This window comes from Lithobates pipiens, unplaced genomic scaffold (assembly GCF_037356315.1).
Source record: "Lithobates pipiens isolate NorthernLeopardFrog02 unplaced genomic scaffold, aLitPip1_a1.2 Scaffold_25, whole genome shotgun sequence".
NCBI lineage: Eukaryota > Metazoa > Chordata > Amphibia > Anura > Ranidae > Lithobates > Lithobates pipiens.
This window is the reverse complement of record NW_027507787.1, coordinates 130,587,772-130,607,234: the sequence shown is the minus strand read 5'-3', so window position 1 is coordinate 130,607,234 and position 19,463 is coordinate 130,587,772. Positions and strand designations below refer to the sequence as shown.

General features: G+C 46.0%; 1 protein-coding gene across 4 annotated transcripts in view; it reads right to left on the bottom strand.

Moving 5' to 3' along the window:
- Positions 1-19,463, bottom strand: part of OGDHL (oxoglutarate dehydrogenase L) — a 344,487-nt gene that overhangs the window by 295,241 nt on the left and 29,783 nt on the right. For 3 of the 4 annotated variants that reach the window (XM_077454880.1, XM_077454883.1, XM_077454884.1), the window contains exon 2: positions 828-918. The exons of the other annotated variant lie outside the window; for it this stretch is intronic. The gene's annotated coding sequence lies outside the window, so the exon portion shown is untranslated. The remainder of the gene's footprint in view (positions 1-827; positions 919-19,463) is intronic. 4 annotated transcript variants of the gene reach the window in all.

Sequence of the window (19,463 nt, the reverse complement as noted above, 5' to 3'; positions counted from 1 at the left end):
CCTAGATGAATGAAGTTTTTTAGAATACGATCCCCCTACTTCTGAAGGACGTCCAGGAACGTCCACTCAGAAGTAGAGAGCTCCCTGCCGGCCGTATATGTACATTGGCTGGGTGGGACGTAGTTAAAAGTCATCAAATTCTAGCATTACTTATTTACTACTGTTGTGTGAGAGAGAGCATTACAATCAATAGAGTATCTGTGCTGCACAAATCTTGAAGTAAAAAGCTAAGATGCCGTTTTTAATGAGCTACCTATCCACTAATATGCAAGCAAAGTGTAAATACTAGAGGAAAGACCAGTTATAGGGACATCATGGACAGCTATACCCTATAGCAGTGGTCATCAACCCTGTCCTCGGGGCCCACTAACAGGCCAGGTTTGCAAGATAACTGAAATACATCACAGGTGATATAATTTGCTGCTCAATGATTGCAGTATTCTAGTCTGCATCTCCCCAAGGGGATACTTAAAACCTGGCCTGTTAGTGGGCCCTGAGGACAGGGTTGATGACCACTGTCCTATAGGACAGGAAACCGCTTCATTTGAGAATCCAGGGTTTTAGGAGGGGACCTGATTCATAAACACGTACACTAGGAGACCCTTTAAAAATTGGATTTAAAAAAAAATATTTTTATACTTTTGTGATGTCTCCAAAGGTTTGAGATCCTCCTCAGATACAAATTACATTGCTTGAGATACTTTGCCATACACATTGCTAGCTGAAGTAAACTGGCCCTGTCAGCAAATACATAGGAAAGTTTTGACAACTAAACAAGGGAATTTACATTTTACTGATTGATTTATTTAGGTCCACAGTAAACATACTTGTAAAGGAGGCACTGATAAACATTCCCTCCTCACGTTCCAGTCCTTTTTTTTCAGCTGTGCTCTAGATTCTTTGGTTTTTCCTAGTAAACTGAAAAATAACATAAGATGTCAGCAAAATATATGGAAAACAAAGGCATTATACAAAAAAACAAAAACAAAATACCTGATTACAAACAGATTTGTACAACTTTTCTTTGTAGGTCTGTTTATTCGATCTGTGTGCCATTGGGGAGGAGACATATTTCCTGGAGACACAATAGGGAATGAGAGGAAATCTCTCTAAAGTGAGAGAAATGTCCCTTAGACAACAGTCACTGAAACAAATGACAACTCAGAATTTAGAATATTCCCTTTTAGACCTAGTCATCACCAGGACAATTAGGGTACATCTCCATAATGGGGACCCAGGCAGCAGAAAAGCCTGACATTGGGTTCTAACTCTTCATCACTCTATCCAAAGCAGACAAAAAAAAAAACGGAAAAATTGTATCATACTTACCGTAATTTTCCTTTCCTGGCACCTATCCATGGCAGCATACCTGTTATAGAGCTCTGCCCTGACTCCTCCCTCAGGACTAGTGAATAGCATAAATTAAAGGCATAGTCCCTCCCCCAACATTCTTTTGTAATATAGAATACTGAGGGTGGGAGCGTATGCTGCCATGGATAGGCACCAGGAAAGGAAAATTACGGTAAGTATGATACAATTTTCTGTTTTCCTGGTGCCTCCATGATAAATAACTAGCTGACACGGGTGGGATCATGCTTAAGTGTTTAATCAGAAAGGGACATTGCAGCTTGAACTGCTCTCCTTCCAAACGCAACAGTTGTGAGAGCTCCTGGATCAATATGGTAGTGTCTAAGAAAAGTATGACAAGAAGACCAGGTGGTGGCCCTGCAAACTGTCTCCAACTAAACATTAGCCCTTGCTGTCCAAGAAGCTGAGACTGCCCTTGTAGAATGAGCATTCACTCGTGATGGAGGCTCCATATTCTTCACTCTGTAGGCTTTTTGGATCAGCTTTACAACCCAAGATGCCAGGGTTCTAATAGAAGCCTCTTTGCCCCTGTATTTACCGAATGGTACAATGAAAAGTCTCTCGGAGTTTCTGAAGGGTCCGGTGGCTTCTAGGTAAGCTTTGAGCACTGGAGATGTCCACTGGAGATGTCCAGCTCGTGACAAGACTCAGAATCTGCATGTGTAAAAACTGCAAGTGCCCAGGGTTCCAATGGGTGGCTTGGAGTAGCGACCTTAGGTGTGAACCCCCGAAGGGGACAAAGCTCCACTCTGTCTGGGAAGGAGGAGATATAGCCTATCCCTAAAGAGTGAAGTTCCAAAACTCTTCTGCCAGATGTAATGGTTCCAGATGTAATGCTACTTGTTCTACTGGAGCAAAGGGATGGTCAGATAGAACTTCAAGAACTAGGGACAGATCCCACTTAGGAAATTATTTTCTGACAGGAGGGTGAATCTTTAATATTGCTGCTACCTGCACTTAGACCAAGCCCCAGGTCAAGACCTGACTGACGAAAATCCAAAATATTGGATGTAGAGGGGAGGTTTGGATCAAAGTTATTACCAGCAGCAAATGACAAGAACTTTTCCCAGATTCTTGAATAAATAGCATTAGTTGCAGGTTTTCTGGCTTATAGCAGGGTTGATATGATGCCCGGGGAACACTCTAAGGCCTTGAACCTTCACCTCTCAACTTCGAAGATCCAACTTCTGCGGGTTTGGTTGAACTAGACTGCCCTGTGACAGGAGTTGAGGGAAAGGAGAATCCTGATCAGAGAGCCCACACTGAGACGCATGGCTAGAGGAACCCAGGGTCTCTTTGGCCAATACGGAAGTACCGCCACCATTTTAACTGACTCTCTGAGGAGCCTCAGGAGGAACTTGAATGTTAATGGCCGGGGAGGAAAGGCAAATGCCGTGGTGAACCTCCAGGGGCATGACAGGGCATCCCCTGCCTCGGCTTGTGTATGTGGCAGGAGAGAAAAGAATCTGGCCAGTTTCGCATTCTCCAGAGTGGCAAACAGGTCTACCTGAGGGGGATCCCACATGCTGGCGATTTGATGGAAGACATGGGGATGGAGAGCCCACTCATTGTCCCGGAAGTTCATTGACAGTGAGTCTGCTTTTGTGTTTAACTTGCCTGGAAGATACATCGCTCTGAGGTCCAGGAGGTTCTTCTACGCCCAGAGCACGATTGGCTCTACCTCTCTGAGGAGTGATCTGCTGCGAGTGCCTCCCTGCTTCTGTAGATATACGACAGCTGCCCTGTTGTCCAGGTGTAGGAGTATTCTCTGGCCTCTGATTTGAGATGCAAATGAAGTCAGTGCCAGGAATGCTGCCCTCATCTCCAATATTTTGGATACCACTCCCTGGGTGGAACATGACCATCTTCCCTATATCCTGGTTTCCCCACAATGGGCTCCCCAGCCTTGTTCACTTGCGTCGGACGCAATTGTGATCCAGGAGAGGGAGCCCAGGTGACGAGGCTTGGAGAGGTCCTCTGGAACTGTCCACCAGTGAAGACTCCTGTGCATTACTCCCGTCAGCAGGATCGTCTGAGAGAGTCGCCGTTTCTTCCACTGTGGCAAGAAACCCGTCTGGAAATATCTCAAGTGCTAATAGGCCCAAGGAATCAGGGGGATGCAGGAAGACATTGTGCCAATGAGGTTCAGGCATTGTATGGATGATTTTGAACATTCTCTGGACGATGATCTCTGCCTTCAGAGGAGGTAACGACACTGCCCCTCCTGAGTGTCCAACATTGCACCCAGATAGATCATCTCCCGAGTTGGTGTTAGTTGACTCTTGTCGAAGTTTATCAGCCATCCTAGTTCTCTTAGGGACTGTAGAAGGATCCCCGGTGATACCAACTGATCCGGACTGCTTGCTAGCAGGAGGATGTCGTCTAAATAGTGGTATATCCTCAAGCCCTTCTCCCGCAAGGGGGATAGATTAATATCTTGGTCAACACCCTGGAAGAAGTGCACAGACCAAAAGGCAGGTTTTAAAATTGTAGGTTGTTCTGTCCTACTGTAAATCTTAGGTATTTTTGAAATGCAGGTAGAATTGGAACGTGTAGGTATGCGTCCTGTAGATCAACTGAGATCATCCAATTCGTTGGCTGGATTGCTTGGATAATTGTTTGCAGGGATTCCATTTTTAAGCTTTCGGGGCAGATGTACCGGTTGAGCCTCTTCAGATCTATCACAGGCCTCCACCCACCTGTCTTCTTCGCCACCAGGAATAGGGTGGAGTAGAAGCCCGCAAAGCGCTCCGACAAGGGAACCGGCACAGCCGACCCATGAAGCTGAAGAGATGTTACGAAAAGCTTTAGAGCCTGAGCCTTCAACAGAGAGGATGGGATCTCTGTTCTTTTTAAAGATCTGAGAGGTGGAGATGAGAAAAATCCCCCGCTGGATTGTTGCCAGAACCCAGGGGTCTTGGCAATGCGTGGCCCAGACTGGAACAAAGGACCTTAGCCTGGCTCCCGCCGGGAGTGCCTGGGCTAATCTGGCATCGAAAGGACTGCTTCTGTGGGGCCGTAATGGCCTTATTCTTTCTGTTTAAAAAGGAAGCCTGAGTGCCTTTCCAAGGCCTTCTGTTATCTCCAAAGTGTCTTGATTGCATGAAATCCCTTGGGTTTAACTGGCGGAATCTAGAAGAACTGCCTCTGGGCCATCGCATCCTGAGCCATTACTGAGTGCAGCATAGATCTGGCTGAGCACCCAATGGTGTCAATGGCCGCTTCTCAGACGTAATCTGCTTATAATCTAAGCTCTTCCAAGGCCTTAATTATGTCTTCCTTGGGGACATCCTGGCGTAAGGCCGTCTCGATATTGTCTGTCCAGGACCTGATGGCGTTTGGCACAGAAGTGAGGGCAATGGCTGGTTTACAGGCTGCTCCTGCGGCCAAGTAGCTCCTCTTAAGATCCAGCTCCCGCCGCTATCAATCTATCCAATGAGGACCCGAGACAGAGGCTGGAAAGATTGGGTTCAGGTAAATAAGAGGGGGGGCTCTGGGGGGCAGATGCACCACAAAAGGTTTTTCACCTTAATGCATAAAATGCATTAAAGCATTCCAACGACATTTAACAATTTAAAGAAAAAAAATTATTTCTGAAGTTAATACATTGCCATGTAATACTCACATTTTTGCCTGCAATTCGTCCCCCGATGTCACGTTATACCCAAAAGAAACGTATATTATTCATTGCTGCCCATTGTCATTTTGCTTGGGGGATGTGAAGCCCACAAGCATTTATTTCCAGGATATGGTGCAGCTAAACGACCAGCAAGCATCTCCCCATTCTAGCGCATGTGCAGTAAAGTATACAGGTTGCCATAACAACAACAGGCGGCGTCGTTGGAAGTGCCCACCCTGTTGTCATGGCAACCTAGCCCTCGGCACTGCCCACTGACTCTTGGGAAATGATGACACACATCTCCCAGGAGCAGTAGCGAGTAGAGCAACCGAGGGAAGGGATGTAAGGAGCCTAGGTGATGAAGAACTAAGATTTCAAGGAACCACATAGCAACAGGAATAAAAAGACAAGTAAAAGAAAAAAAAACGTCTTCAAATGTTTATCTTTGTATTAATTCAGACACATTAATGACATTTTTATTTTATTTTTTTGGGTGGAACTCCACTTTAAGGTGAAAAACCTTGAGACTTTACAACTCCTTTAACCACTTTCAGACCGGACCATTTTGCTGGTAAATGACCAGAGGTCTTTTTACACTTTGGCACTGCGCTGCTTTAACTGGTAATTGCGCGGTCATGCAATGTTGTACCCAAACAAAATTTGCGTCCTTTTCTTCCCACAAATAGAGCTTTCTTTTGATGGTATTTGATTGCCTCTGCGATTTTTATTTTTTGCGATATAAACGTAAAAAGACCGCAAATTTTGAAAAAAAATGATATTTTCTACTTTTTGTTATTAGAAAAATCCAATAAACTCAATTTTAGTCATACATTTAGACCAAAATGTATTCAGCCACATGTCTTTGGTAAAAAAAAAGTCAATAATTGTATATTTATTGGTTTGCGCAAAAGTTGTCACATCTACAAACTAAGGTACGTTTTCTGGAATTTACGCAGCTTTTAGTTTACGACTGCCTATCTCATTTCTTGAGGTGCTAAAATGGCAGGGCAGTACAAAACCCCCCCAAATGACCCCATTTTGGAAAGTAGACCCCCTAAGGAAATTGATAAGAGGCATGTTGAGCCCATTGAATATTTTATTTTTTTGCCTCAAGCGATTGAATAATGACAAAAAAAATTTTTTTTTTTTTTTTTACACAAAGTTGTCACTAAATGATATATTGCTCACACATGCTATGGGTGTATGTGAAATGACACCCCAAAATAAATTCTGCTGCTTCTCCTGAGTACGGGGATACCACATATGTGGGACTTTTTGGGAGCCTAGCCGCGTACGGGGCCCCGAAAACCAAGCACCGCCTTCAGGCTTTCTAAGGGCGTACATTTTTGAGTTCACTTCTCACTACCTATTACAGTTTTGAAGGCCATAAAATGCCAAGATGGCACAAAACCCCCACAAATGACCCCATTTTAGAAAGTAGACACCCCAAGCTATTTGCTGAGAGGCATGTTGAGTTCATGGAATATTTTATATTTTGCCACAAGTTGCGGGAAAATTACAAACTTTTTTTTTTTTTTCACAAAGTTGTCACTAAATGATATATTGCTCACACATGCCATGGGCATATGTGAAATGACACCCCAAAATAAATTCTGCTGCTTCTCCTGAGTACGGGGATACCACATATGTGGGACTTTTTGGGAGCCTAGCCGCGTACGGGGCCCCGAAAACCAAGCACCGCCTTCAGGCTTTCTAAGGGCGTTACAGTTTTGAAGGCCATAAAATGCCAAGATGGCACAAACCCCCCCCAAATGACCCCATTTTGGAAAGTAGACACCCCTAAATTTAGGGGTACACTAGTGAGACTAGGTAATAAATGGCGGGTGCCCTGAAACTATAAAAAAATAACTAACCAACCAGCGTCACCTGTAACAGTTATATGGTGATCACTGGTGAAAGGGTTAACTAGGGGGCAATCAGGGGGCTTTATGCGGTAGTATATGGGGGTCCCTGGCGCTATAAAAAGCTGCGGCGAACCTAAATACCTACCTGCCTAACTAGCGTCACCTGTGACACTAATACAGCGATCAGAAAAACGATCGCTTATTAGGCTGGGTTCACACTGGAGCGATGCGGGAACGCCACGAATGCGCGGCGGGTTCCCGCATCGCATGCCTCCCGGCGGCAGTTCACACTGCCCTATGCGAACTGCTGGGAGTGTCAGTGAAATGTTACTGACACCCCCAGATCAGTTCGCATATCGCAGTGCGATCTGCAAACTCGGATCGCATGGTGTGAACACCCATGCGATCCGATTCTGCTGCGGGCCAAAAAAAGGGTCCCGTGCGAATTTGCGGCGGGTGCGGCGGGTGTGGCGGGTGCGGCGAATGGCTGAACTCGAATCGCACAGAGATCGGATGTGATTTGCACTGCAGTGCGGTGCGAATCACATCCGTTCTCAAACCGCTGCAATGTGAACCCAGCCTTAGTGACACTGGCGACGGGGGGTGATCACGGGGTTAAACCTTTATTGGGGGGTTAGGGGGGTACCTTAGAACTAAAGGGGGCTAACCTTAACTGCCCTAACAGTTATTAGTCACAAATGACACCCGCCGGGTGATCAGGGGGTTAAACCTTTATTAGGTAATAAATGGCGGGTGCCCTGAAACTATAAAAAAATAACTAACCAACCAGCGTCACCTGTAACAGTTATATGGTGATCACAGGTGAAAGGGTTAACTAGGGGGCAATCAGGGGGCTTTATGCGGTAGTATATGGGGGTCCCTGGCGCTATAAAAAGCTGCGGCGAACCTAAATACCTACCTGCCTAACTAGCGTCACCTGTGACACTAATACGGCGATCAGAAAAATGATCGCTTATTAGGCTGGGTTCACACTGGAGCGATGCGGAAACGCCGCGAATCCGCGGCGGGTTCCCGCATCGCATGCCTCCCGGCGGCAGTTCACACTGCCCTATGCGAACTGCTGGGAGTGTCAGTGAAATGTTACTGACACCCCCAGATCAGTTCGCATATCGCAGTGCGATCTGCAAACTCGGATCGCATGGTGTGAACACCCATGCGATCCGATTCTGCTGCGGGCCAAAAAAAGGGTCCCGTGCGAATTTGCGGCGGGTGCGGCGGGTGTGGCGGGTGCGGCGGGTGCGGCGAATGGCTGAACTCGAATCGCACAGAGATCGGATGTGATTTGCACTGCAGTGCGGTGCGAATCACATTCGTTCTCATAAACCGCTGCAATGTGAACCCAGCCTTAGTGACACTGGCGACGGGGGGTGATCACGGGGTTAAACCTTTATTGGGGGGGTTAGGGGGGTACATTAGAACTAAAGGGGGCTAACTCTAACTGCCCTAACAGTTATTACAGTCACAAATGACACCAATGCAAAAAAAAAAAAAAAAATGACATTGGTGTCACTGTGACTGGGGGGCAGGGGTAATTGGGGGGGTGATCGGGGGGTAAAGGGGGGGTGTGAGTGTGCCTGGCATGTTCTACTGTGTGTGTAGAGTGTTGGTGCAACTTACTGATCCGCTCTCCTCCGTGTCGGAACGAAAAATACCGACACGGAGGAGAGAATACATCACTTCCTCTCCTGTGTTTACATTACAGGAGAGGAAGTGATGTCACCGGGGATTTCTATTCGTCGGGAGCGATCGCGAGGGGGTGGCCATGAATGAATGGCCGTCCCCTCGTCCGGGATCGCTCCCGAACGAATACCGACCGCCGCAGGCACCGGGCGGGGGGCCCGATCGGGCCCCCGACCCGCGGGAGGCAAGGGACGTACATGTATGTCCTTATGCCTGCCCGTGCCATTGTACCGACGTACATCGGCGTGTGGCGGTCGGCAACTGGTTAAAGAGGAAGTAAACCCTAATGGGTTTACTTCCTCTTTGATTCCCTGCAAAGGTAAAGCATAATGGAATACTATGCATCGCATAGTAGTACATTATGTGTCACTTACCTGACACAGGAGCCAGCGAAGTCACCGCTGTCCCCTGTAGTCCAGAGCCTCCATCTTCTTGGTGGGTCTCGCTGCTCTGGCGCTGTCATTCATCAGAGCCGCGGTGATGTCACTCCCGCGCACGAGCCGCCACTCGTGGCATATCGCCGTTAACTGCAGCGCGCTCAGTGCGCCAGCGCGCCGCTGTCTACGGCGCATGCGCCGTAGACAGCGGTGCCTGTCTTTTGCCAAATATCTCCTAAACCGCGAAGGGTTAAGGAGATATTTCTTAGACCTACAGGTAAGCCTTAATCTAGGCTTACCTGTAGGTCAAAGTGGTTTGTAAGGGTTTACAACCACTTTAATGCAATGTTTGCGTTAAAGTAAAAAATGTTTTCAGGCTCCCCGTGTCCCCTTCCCCTGTTTGAAGGAGAAGAGAGGGGAGAAAAGATCAGTGCTGTGCACGGCTGCATCTCTTCCCTGCATTCGAGCAGCAGCAGGAACCATTGGCTCTTGCTGCTGTGAATCAAATGCAGTGAGGCAGAAGAGGGGAGCGGGCCTAAGTCCCACTGTGTAAGTCTATGGAGAACGGCTCCACAGACACACAGGTCGGGAGCGCGGGGACTACACTTTACTCATAGCCAGCAGCTGGCTATGGTAGTCCCTAAGAAGAAGAGGAGAAGCCAAGATCGCCGCTGGGGACCCGAGAAGAGGAGGATCGGGGCTGCTCTGAGCAGCATCATTGAACAGAGCAGGCAAGTATAACCTGTTTGTTATTTTAATTTAAAAAAAATAAAACAATTTGGCTTTAGCAAGGCTACTTTCACACTGAAGCAACACTAAAACAGTGCTAAAGCGACGGTCATTTTTGGTGCTTTAGCGGCATTTTAGCTGCACTTTTTTGAAGCTAGTGGGCTGGTTTCCAACCCCCCCCCCCCCCCAAAAAAAAAAGGGACCCATTTTGCGGTGCTTTCAAAACGCTTTTAATGCACTTTGGATTAATTTCAATGGGCCAGGCCCCCAAGCCACCCCAAAGATGCTGCTTACAGGACTTTTTCTAACGTCCCGCAAGTGCATCGCCGAGTGTGAAAGCACACATTGAAGTTAATGGGAGGCAGTTTTCAGGTGCCGTTTTTAACGCTAAAATGCCTGAAAACTGCCTCAGTGTGAAAGGGGTCTAACACTTTAATCATGGATTATGGTCCTAGAATTATTGATCTTCCTCTGATGTTAACAGCAATACCTCATGTGTGGTGCAATATTTGTTTACATACACATGCTTGCCCTATGGTGCACGTTTTAATTGGGGTGGGTACGAGGGTGATAGTGGGTGCTTTAATTTCCCTAAATCATTTTCAACATTTACATGAAAGTAAGGTTAATAATATAACTACAAAATCTTCAGTTTCACTCAAATTAGTTAACCACTTCCGGACCGCCGCATGCTGATGTACGCTCTTACTTTGAAGAGGAATATTGTTGTTATGGCAGCAGCACGTTCAAGACCCTTTGCCTCACCCACAAATGCGTGCATAGAGAAGCTCCGCAATACCTAATGGAGAAAATAAATCATTACACACCAAACCGTAGTCTTCGATCAGCCAATAAAAACCTCTTCCTCGTGCCCAAAGCCCGGTATAAATCCAAGGGGGATCGGAGATTCGCTGTCCAAGGGCCTCGGCTATGGAATGCTCTACCAATCAACATCCGCCTGGAAGAAAACCACCTGGCTTTTAGGAAAAAACTCAAGACCTTCCTCTTCCAGCAGATGATCAAAGCTCGCCACAGCGCCTAGAGGCGATTCAGTTCGCATTGTGCGCTATACAAGTATTTCATTCATTCATTCATAACCGTAGTATCTTCTTCTTTGGCCGGTGGTCCACTTTCCGATAAGATCACTTTTATCAGCCGCAGGATATGGGGCCCCCCCAGAGCTGTCGACAGAAGCGGAGGCAATCAGATCTTCACCCTTGCTGTGTATGGAGACAAGTGAGGGGAAGATGGCCCCCACCCATCTCCAACATTGAAGGGCAGAAGAGATGTCAAAACATTACTTCTGCCCATAGCTCTTAAAAGGGCCAGCTTTTTTTTTTTTTTTCATATTATTGCATTTAGTGTAAATATGAGATCTGAGGTCTTTTTGACCCCAAATCACATATTTAAGAGGAAGGAGGCAAAGTGCAGTATGTAAGAACAGTTTAACCACTTAAGGACCGCCTCACGCCGATATACGTCGGCAGAATGGCACGGCTGGGCACAATCACGTACTTGTACGTGGCTCTTTAAGTGCCCAGCCGTGGGTCGGAAGCACACCGCCTGCGGCACGCTCCTGACCCGGTCCTGAGCTCCGTGACAGTGGCCACAGGACCAGCGGACCCGATCGCCACTGGTGTCCCGGGATCGGGTCACAGAGCTGAAGAACGAGGAGGGGTCTGAGTAAACAAAACTCTACCCGTGCTTCCTAGTGTGGCTGTCACCGATCGTCTGTTCACTTTTATAGGGAAGGATGATGCGTGACATCACATGCCAGGCCACGTCCCCTACAATAAAAAAAAAAAACACATAACGTCATAGATAACACCTACACTGCCCCCTAGAGGTTAACTCCTTCACTGCCAGTGTCATTTACACAGGAATCTGTGCATTTAAATAGCACTGATTGCTGTATAAATGACAATGGTCCCAAAAATGTGTCAAAAATGTCTGATGTGTCTGCCATAATGTCACAGTCACAATAAAAATCGCTGATCGCCATTACTAGTAAAAAAAAAATAAAAATTTTATAAAAATGCTATAAAACTATTCCCTATTTTGTAGACGCTATAACTTTTGCGCAAACCAATCAAAAATCGCTAATTGTGTTTTTTTTTTTTACCAAAAATATGTAGCAAAATACGTATCGGCTTAAACTGAGGAAAAAAATTATTTTTTTATATATATTTTTGGGGGATATTTATTATAGCAAAAAGTAGAAAATATTGATTTTTTTTTCAAAATTGTCGCTCTGTTTTTGTTTATAGCGCAAAAAATTAAATCCACAGAGGTGATCAAATACCACCAAAAGAAAGCTCTATTTGTGAGAAAAAAAGGACGCCAATTAAAGTGACGCAGTTGCGAATCGCAAAAAGGGCCCTGGTCCTTTAGCTGCAAATTGGTCCGGAGCTTAAGTGGTTAATAAAGTTGAAAATAAAAAGGTGGCCAAATGGCTACTCACAACTTGGAAGTGAGAATCAGGCATGTAATATATTGTGAGGGGTTAGCTCGGCAGCGGGTGTGTGTGACCCCCTGGATGGGTTCACAACACAAAATCAGGCACAGCAGACAGCGTTGTAGGTGCAAAAAACAAAAGATGCGGTTTATTTATGCTACATGCAGTGAAACATATAACAGCAAAACAAAAATAAAACATGAAAATAAATCCTGGTCAGCTTGACCTCTAATTACACACATAGATTCCCTGTCTAACAACTGAGTGCAGCCTTGTGCTGCACCAGTCCCTGTCTCTGTTGTAGAGGTTTGCCACACAGGCGTTAACTCACCGCACAGAACAGGTGTCACACTCCCCAGTCTATACAACACAAAAACTGGTTCCAGGATGGAGCATCTCCCTAAGCATGCTGGGGTTTTTTGTAGAGGTCTTAATGAGCCCACTTACTTCAGCTGGGCTCATTAACTCTTCCCCTCTAGTTGTACAAGTCTGCATAAAGCCTGAATCTAGGGCACACATATTTCCCATCCTGGATACAACCAGGTGATTTTACCTGCATGCTGCCACATACCCCCCCCTCTTGTTTCAACCTTGGGGTTGTAACACAAGCAGTCAGACACGAATGTATCCGAGACAAAGCATCCACATTCCCCATTTTAACACCAGGGCGATGCTTAACTGTAAAGTTAAATTCCTGTAGGGCCAGGAACCACCTATTTACCCTTCTATTGGTCTCCTTGTTTTGAGCCATCCACTTTAAAGGAGCGTGATCAGTCACCAGGTCAAAGTGCCTACCTAGCAGATAGTACCGAAGGGAATCTAGAGCCCACTTCACTGCTAAACATTCCTTCTCAATCGTGGCGTAATTTACCTCATGGGACTTCAACTTCCTGCTGAGGTAAATGACTGGGTGCTCTTCCCCGTTCCAGACCTGGGATAACACTGCTCCTAACCCAACGTCTGATGCATCAGTTTGTACCACGAAGTCCTTAGAGAAGTCTGGTGAGTACAACACTGGCTGGCTACATAAGGCTGTTTTTAAGGACTGAAATGCTTCTTCAGCCTCTGGGGACCATTTAACCATAACAGACTCTTTCCCTTTTGTCAGGTTGGTGAGGGGCACAGCCTGAGAAGCAAAATGGGGAATGAATCGTCGATAATAGCCAGCGATTCCCAGAAAGGCTTGTACCTGTTTCTTGCTGTTGGGACGTGGCCAACTCTGTATGGCCTCGACTTTATTGACTTGGGGTTTTATCACCCCCCTCCCAATAGTGTACCCAAGATATTTGGCCTCCTCCTGTCCAATGGTACACTTCTTTCGATTGGCCGTAAACCCAGCTTCCCGGATAGAGTCTAGGACTGCTTGTACTTTTGACAAATGTGAGACCCAGTCTGTGCTATGGATAATCACATCATCCAGGTAAGCTGCAGCATATTTCTGATGGGGCCTCAGAATCTTATCCATTTTTCGCTGGAATGTTGCCGATGCATTCTGTAACCCAAACGGCATTCTCTTATATTGGAATGCCCCATCTGGGGTTACAAACGCAGTTTTCTCCTTGGCCGACTCGGCCAGGGGAATTTGCCAATACCCTTTGGTGAGATCAAGAGTTGTCATATATCGGGATGTTCCCAGCCGGTCAATCAACTCATCTATACGCAGCATGGGGTAGGTGTCAAATTTTGTAACTTTATTCAATTGTCGAAAATCGTTACAAAACCGCCAGCTCCCATCAGGTTTGGGCACTAGTACGATAGGACTGGACCAGTCACTCTGGGACTCCTCTATTACACCCAATTCCAGCATCCTTTGAACCTCCCCACGTATTGCCTCCCGTCGGGCCTCTGGTATTCTATAAGGTTTTAGTTTTACCCTTTCTCCTGGCGGGGTGATAATGTCATGCTCTACGCCAGATGTTTGTCCCGGCAGCTCAGAGAAAATCTCTTTGTTACGAAGTACAAACTCTTTAACCTCCTGTTGTTGGGCTTTCGATAAGGTGTCTGCTATTCCAACCTCAGGAACTAAGCAATTAGGCTGTGCTTGTGACAAAGTCTCTGCGACTAGGGATTCCCTATCCCTCCAGGCTTTCAGCAGATTGACATGATAGATCTGCTCCGGCTTTCGCCTTCCTGGCTGTCTAATCCTGTAGTTCACCTCACTAATTTTTTCAATTACTTCGTATGGACCTTGCCATTTGGCCAGAAATTTGCTTTCAATCGTAGGGACTAGCACCAAGACCTTATCCCCCGGGGAAAAAGTACGGGTCTTGGCCCCATGGTTGTACACTCTCTGCTGTGCTAACTGCGCTTGGGTCAAATGTTACTTTACGATTGGCATTACCTGTGCAATTCTATCTTGCATCAGGGCGACATGCTCAATCACGCTCCTGTGAGGAGAACTCTCATTTTCCCAAGTTTCCTTGGCGATATCCAGCAGCCCTCTTGGGTGTCTCCCATAGAGCAACTCGAAGGGTGAAAAACCCGTAGAGGATTGGGGTACCTCCCTAATGGCAAACATCAGGTAGGGTATTAGACAGTCCCAATTCTTTCCATCTCTATCCACCACCTTCTTTAACATTTGTTTTAGGGTTTTGTTGAATCTTTCAACCAACCCATCTGTTTGGGGGTGATACACAGATGTACGCAATTGTGTCACTTTGTACAACTTGCATAGTTCTTTCATAACCCTGGACATAAAGGGTGTACCTTGGTCCGTAAGCAGTTCCTTACAAATACCCACGCGGCTAAAAACAAGAGATAGCTCTTTGGCAATGGTTTTGGCCGAGGTATTTCGAAGAGGAATTGCTTCCGGATAACGGGTGGCATAGTCCAATATAACCAAAATGTACTGATGCCCCCTGGCGGACTTCATTATCGGACCTACCAAATCCATTGCGATCCTTTCAAAGGGGACCTCAATGATAGGAAGAGGTACCAGCGGGTTACGGAAATGTGGCATAGGTGCCGACTTCTGACACACAGGGCAGGAGGAACAATAATTTTCTATTTCCTTCATGACCCCAGGCCAATAGAATCTCTGCAATATCCTCTCTCTGGTTTTCTCTGTCCCCAGATGACCTCCCAGAATGTGCCCATGGGCCAATTCTAACACCAACTTCCTGTAAGGTTTGGGCACCACAAGTTGCTCAATGGTTTCTTCTGCCCTTTGAGCCACTCGATACAGCAGGTCCCTTTCCATAGTGAAGTACGGATAAGTGCAGGTCTTATCTGGGTTCACTAACTCGCCATCTATTTTCACCACATTTTCCCGTGCCTTTATTAGGGTGGGATCTTTTAACTGTTCTGTGGCAAAATTTTCCCTGTGAACCTCAAGATCTGAAAACTCCACAGACGGCATGTTTTCATCTGAGGATGTTGGCTCCTCCCCAGTTTCTCAAGTTTCCCCCAATACCGACAAGGGAAATTCAGGAGGGTCCTCACCACTCCCAGAGGAATTCTGGTCATCTTCCTGGTCTATAGGGGCATCAGTGGGGGGCTCTGGACAATCCCAGAGTTCCCAGAACTTTGGAAAATCCCTTCCCACAATAGCATCATGGGGTAAGTGAGACACTAACCCCACCTGATGAGAGAGGTTACCTTTGGGGGTCTCAAAAAACACTGAAGTTACAGGATACTCTCGGGTGTCCCCATGCACACAAATAACAGCCACCTTGTTCTTCCCAGAGACCTCTGTAGTAACTAATTCAGCTTTTATCAATGTTACCAGGCTACCTGAATCCAGCAACACATCAACATTTCTACCATTAATACACATTTTACATAAATGTTTCTCAGGTCCCCGAATGGCAGTGCATGCAACTGTCGCAAACAGCGACTGACGTCTTTCCCTTATAAAGTCACATTGCATAGGCTCATCCACAACTGGGCATTTGGCTGCAATATGTCCCTCTTGCCGGCAGCGGTAGCAAATAATCTTTTTCGCTGCCTCTTGCAGCCTGGGCTTCCTGGGTTGCTCCCGCCAGACCTTAGGTAGAACTCCCACCCTCTCACTCTCTCCACCCTCACTCCTTGGAGTCATCTTACCCACCACTGGGGATGATCTGGTCTTAGGGTAGAAAGTCCGTGAGTCCCTGGAAGAGGTGGTCAGGTTCTCTGTAGCCAAGTACCTCTCAACCAGATCCACAAGTTTATCTGCATTTTCTGGGTCTCCATGGCTTACCCATTTTTGGATGGCAGTAGGAAGAGCTCTCAGGAAAACGATCCATAACCACACGTTCCCCAATGTTTGGTGCGGTCAAAATCTCTGGCTGCAGCCACTTCCTGCTCAGGTGAATGAGATCATACATTTGAGACCTGGGAGGTTTTCCAACCTGAAAAGTCCAATTATGCACACGCTGAGCCCGGACGGCCAGGGTGACACCCAGCCGTGCCAATATTTCTGTTTTTAGTACCACAGTCTTTTGCTTGGTCAGGCTCTAGGTCATAATAAGCTTTTTGCGATTCCCCAGTTAACAGAGGGGCCACCAGTCCAGCCCATTGCTCCTTAGGCCACTTTTCCCTTTCAGCAGTCCTTTCAAATGTGGTCAAAAACACCTCCGGATCATCCTCTCCAGTCATTTTTGTCAGTAAACGGTTCACACCAAAGGATGCAGTATTATTGTAACCACTTGCTTCATTGGTCTGCGGACGTTGCTGTATCAATGTCTCCATTTGCTGTTGAAAACTCTGCTCTTGCTTCTGCAACAGGTCTATGAAGCGGACTTCAGATCGCTGCTGGGCTTGTTGCTGAGCTTCCAGACTCTGCTGCAAAGTTGCATTTGTCTGCTGCTGGGCTTGTTGCTGAGCTTCCAAACTCTGCTGGTGAGCCTTCTGCTGAGCTTCCAGACTCTGCTGCAAAGTTGCATTTGTCTGCTGCTGGGCTGCAAGGCTCTGTTGTTGAGCTGCAAGGCTCCTTTGTAAACTCGCATTTGTCTGCTGCTGATTGGCATTTGCTAGAGCCAGCTGTCTCAGTATCTCCTCCATGCTGGCCTTAAAAAAAAAATAAAAAAAAAATGCCAAAATTCTCCACCAACTGTGAGGGGTTAGCTCGGCAGCGGGTGTGTGTGACCCCCTGGATGGGTTCACAACACAAAAACAGGCACAGCAGACAGCGTTGTAGGTGCAAAAAAAACAAAAGATGCGGTTTATTTATGCTACATGCAGTGAAACATATAACAGCCAAACAAAAATAAAACATGAAAATAAATCCCGGTCAGCTTGACCTCTAATTACACACATAGATTCCCTGTCTAACAACTGAGTGCAGCCTTGTGCTGCACCAGTCCCTGTCTCTGTTGTAGAGGTTTGCCACACAGGCGTTAACTCACCGCACAGAACAGGTGTCACACTCCCCAGTCTATACAACACAAAAACTGGTTCCAGGATGGAGCATCTCCCTAAGCATGCTGGGGTTTTTTGTAGAGGTCTTAATGAGCCCACTTACTTCAGCTGGGCTCATTAACTCTTCCCCTCTAGTTGTACAAGTCTGCATAAAGCCTGAATCTAGGGCACACATATTTCCCATCCTGGATACAACCAGGTGATTTTACCTGCGTGCTGCCACAATATGCATAGGAGTCTCACTTCTAAATTGTGAATAGTCATTTGGCCACCTTTTATTTTCAACTTTATTAAACTTTTCTTACATACTGCACTTAGATTGGCATATCTTGTCTCTTTCTTCATTTGTCTTCCAGAGAAATTGCCTCTGCTCCCAAGGGAGCTGCCGCTGGTGCAAAGTAATTTTATTTCCCCATCTCTCATTGCCAGGACTTTTTCTAACAATTTTTAAACACCATATATTATCATTTCATTTATCTTATTTGATTGCTGCTTTAATGTATGGTTAGTCTTTGCGCCATTACTTCCCTTTTCCCTCATATTTCAGGAGGTCCTGTCATGCTTTTTTTTTGTATTCCAAGGGATGTTTACATTCCTTGTAATAGTAATAAAAGTGACACTTTTTATTTATTTTTTTAAACAGTGTAAAAATAAAATTTTCAAACGCGCCACTGTCCCACCAAACTCGCATGTAGAAGAGAACGCATACGAAAATGGTGGTCAAACCACACATTAGGTATTGCGGCGATTGGTAGAGCGAGAGCAACGATTCTAGCCCTAGACCTCCTCTGTAAAACATGCAACCTGTATAGTGTTTTAAACATCGCCTATAGAGCCTTTTAAGGGTAAAAGTTTGTCGCCATTTCACAAGCAGGCGCAGTTTTGAAGCATGACATGTTGGGTAATTTACTCAATGTAACATTATCTTTCACAATATAAAAACAAACTGTGCTAACTTTACTGTTGTCTTATTATAATTCAAAAAAAGTGTATATTTTCCCCCAAAAAAATGCGCTTGTAAGAGCGCTGTGCAAATACGGTGTGACAAAGTTTTACGACCGCCATTTTATTCTCTAGGGTGTTAGAAAAAAAAAGAAAAAAGTATAATGTTTGGAGGTTCCAAGTAATTTTCTAGCAAAAAAAGTGTTTTTAACTTGATGTGTAAACATGTCAAAAATAGGCTTGGTCCTTAAGTGGTTAATGCAAAAATGAATACACCCCACAACAAGAATTACTACATCTAGTATCTTGAATGACCTCCATGATTTGTAAGGACGGCACTAAGTCTTCTAGGCATGGAATGAACAAGTTGGCGAGATATTGCAACAGCTATCTTTTTCCATTCTTCACGACCTCTTTTAGAGCCTGTATGCTGGATGGAGAGAGATGCTCAACTTATCTCTCCAGAATTCCCCATAGGTGTTCCCTGACTGTGTTCAGGTCAGGAGACATACTTGGCCACTGAATCACTTTCACCGTCTTCTTAGTGGCATTAAATGTGTGTTTTGGATCATTGTCAAGTTGGAAAAATGCAGGATGACCAAGGGCACGGCGTGCTGGTAGCATCTTTTTCAATATAGAGCAGTGCATCTGTGAACTGATGATGCTATCAATGAAATGCAGCTCCCCGACACCAGCAGCACCCATGCAGCCCCACAGAAGGACACTGCCACCACCATGTTTCACTGTAGGCACCATGCATTTTTCTTTGTACTCCTCACATTTGCAACACCATTCAGTTTTTAACCCATCAGTTCTAAAAACAGTTATCTTGGTCTCATCACTCCAGAGTACAGAGTCCCAGTAGTCTTCTTTTTTTTCAGCATGGGCAAATTCTAGGTGGGCTTTTTTGTGCATGGGCTTTAGGAGAGGCTTCCTTCATGGACGACACCCATGAATGCCATTCCTCTGCAGTGTACGCCGTATTGTGTCATGGGAAACAATCACCCCAGTTTGGCTTTTTACTTTTTTAGTCCCCTTTCACACCGAGGGCGTTTTGCAGGCGCTGT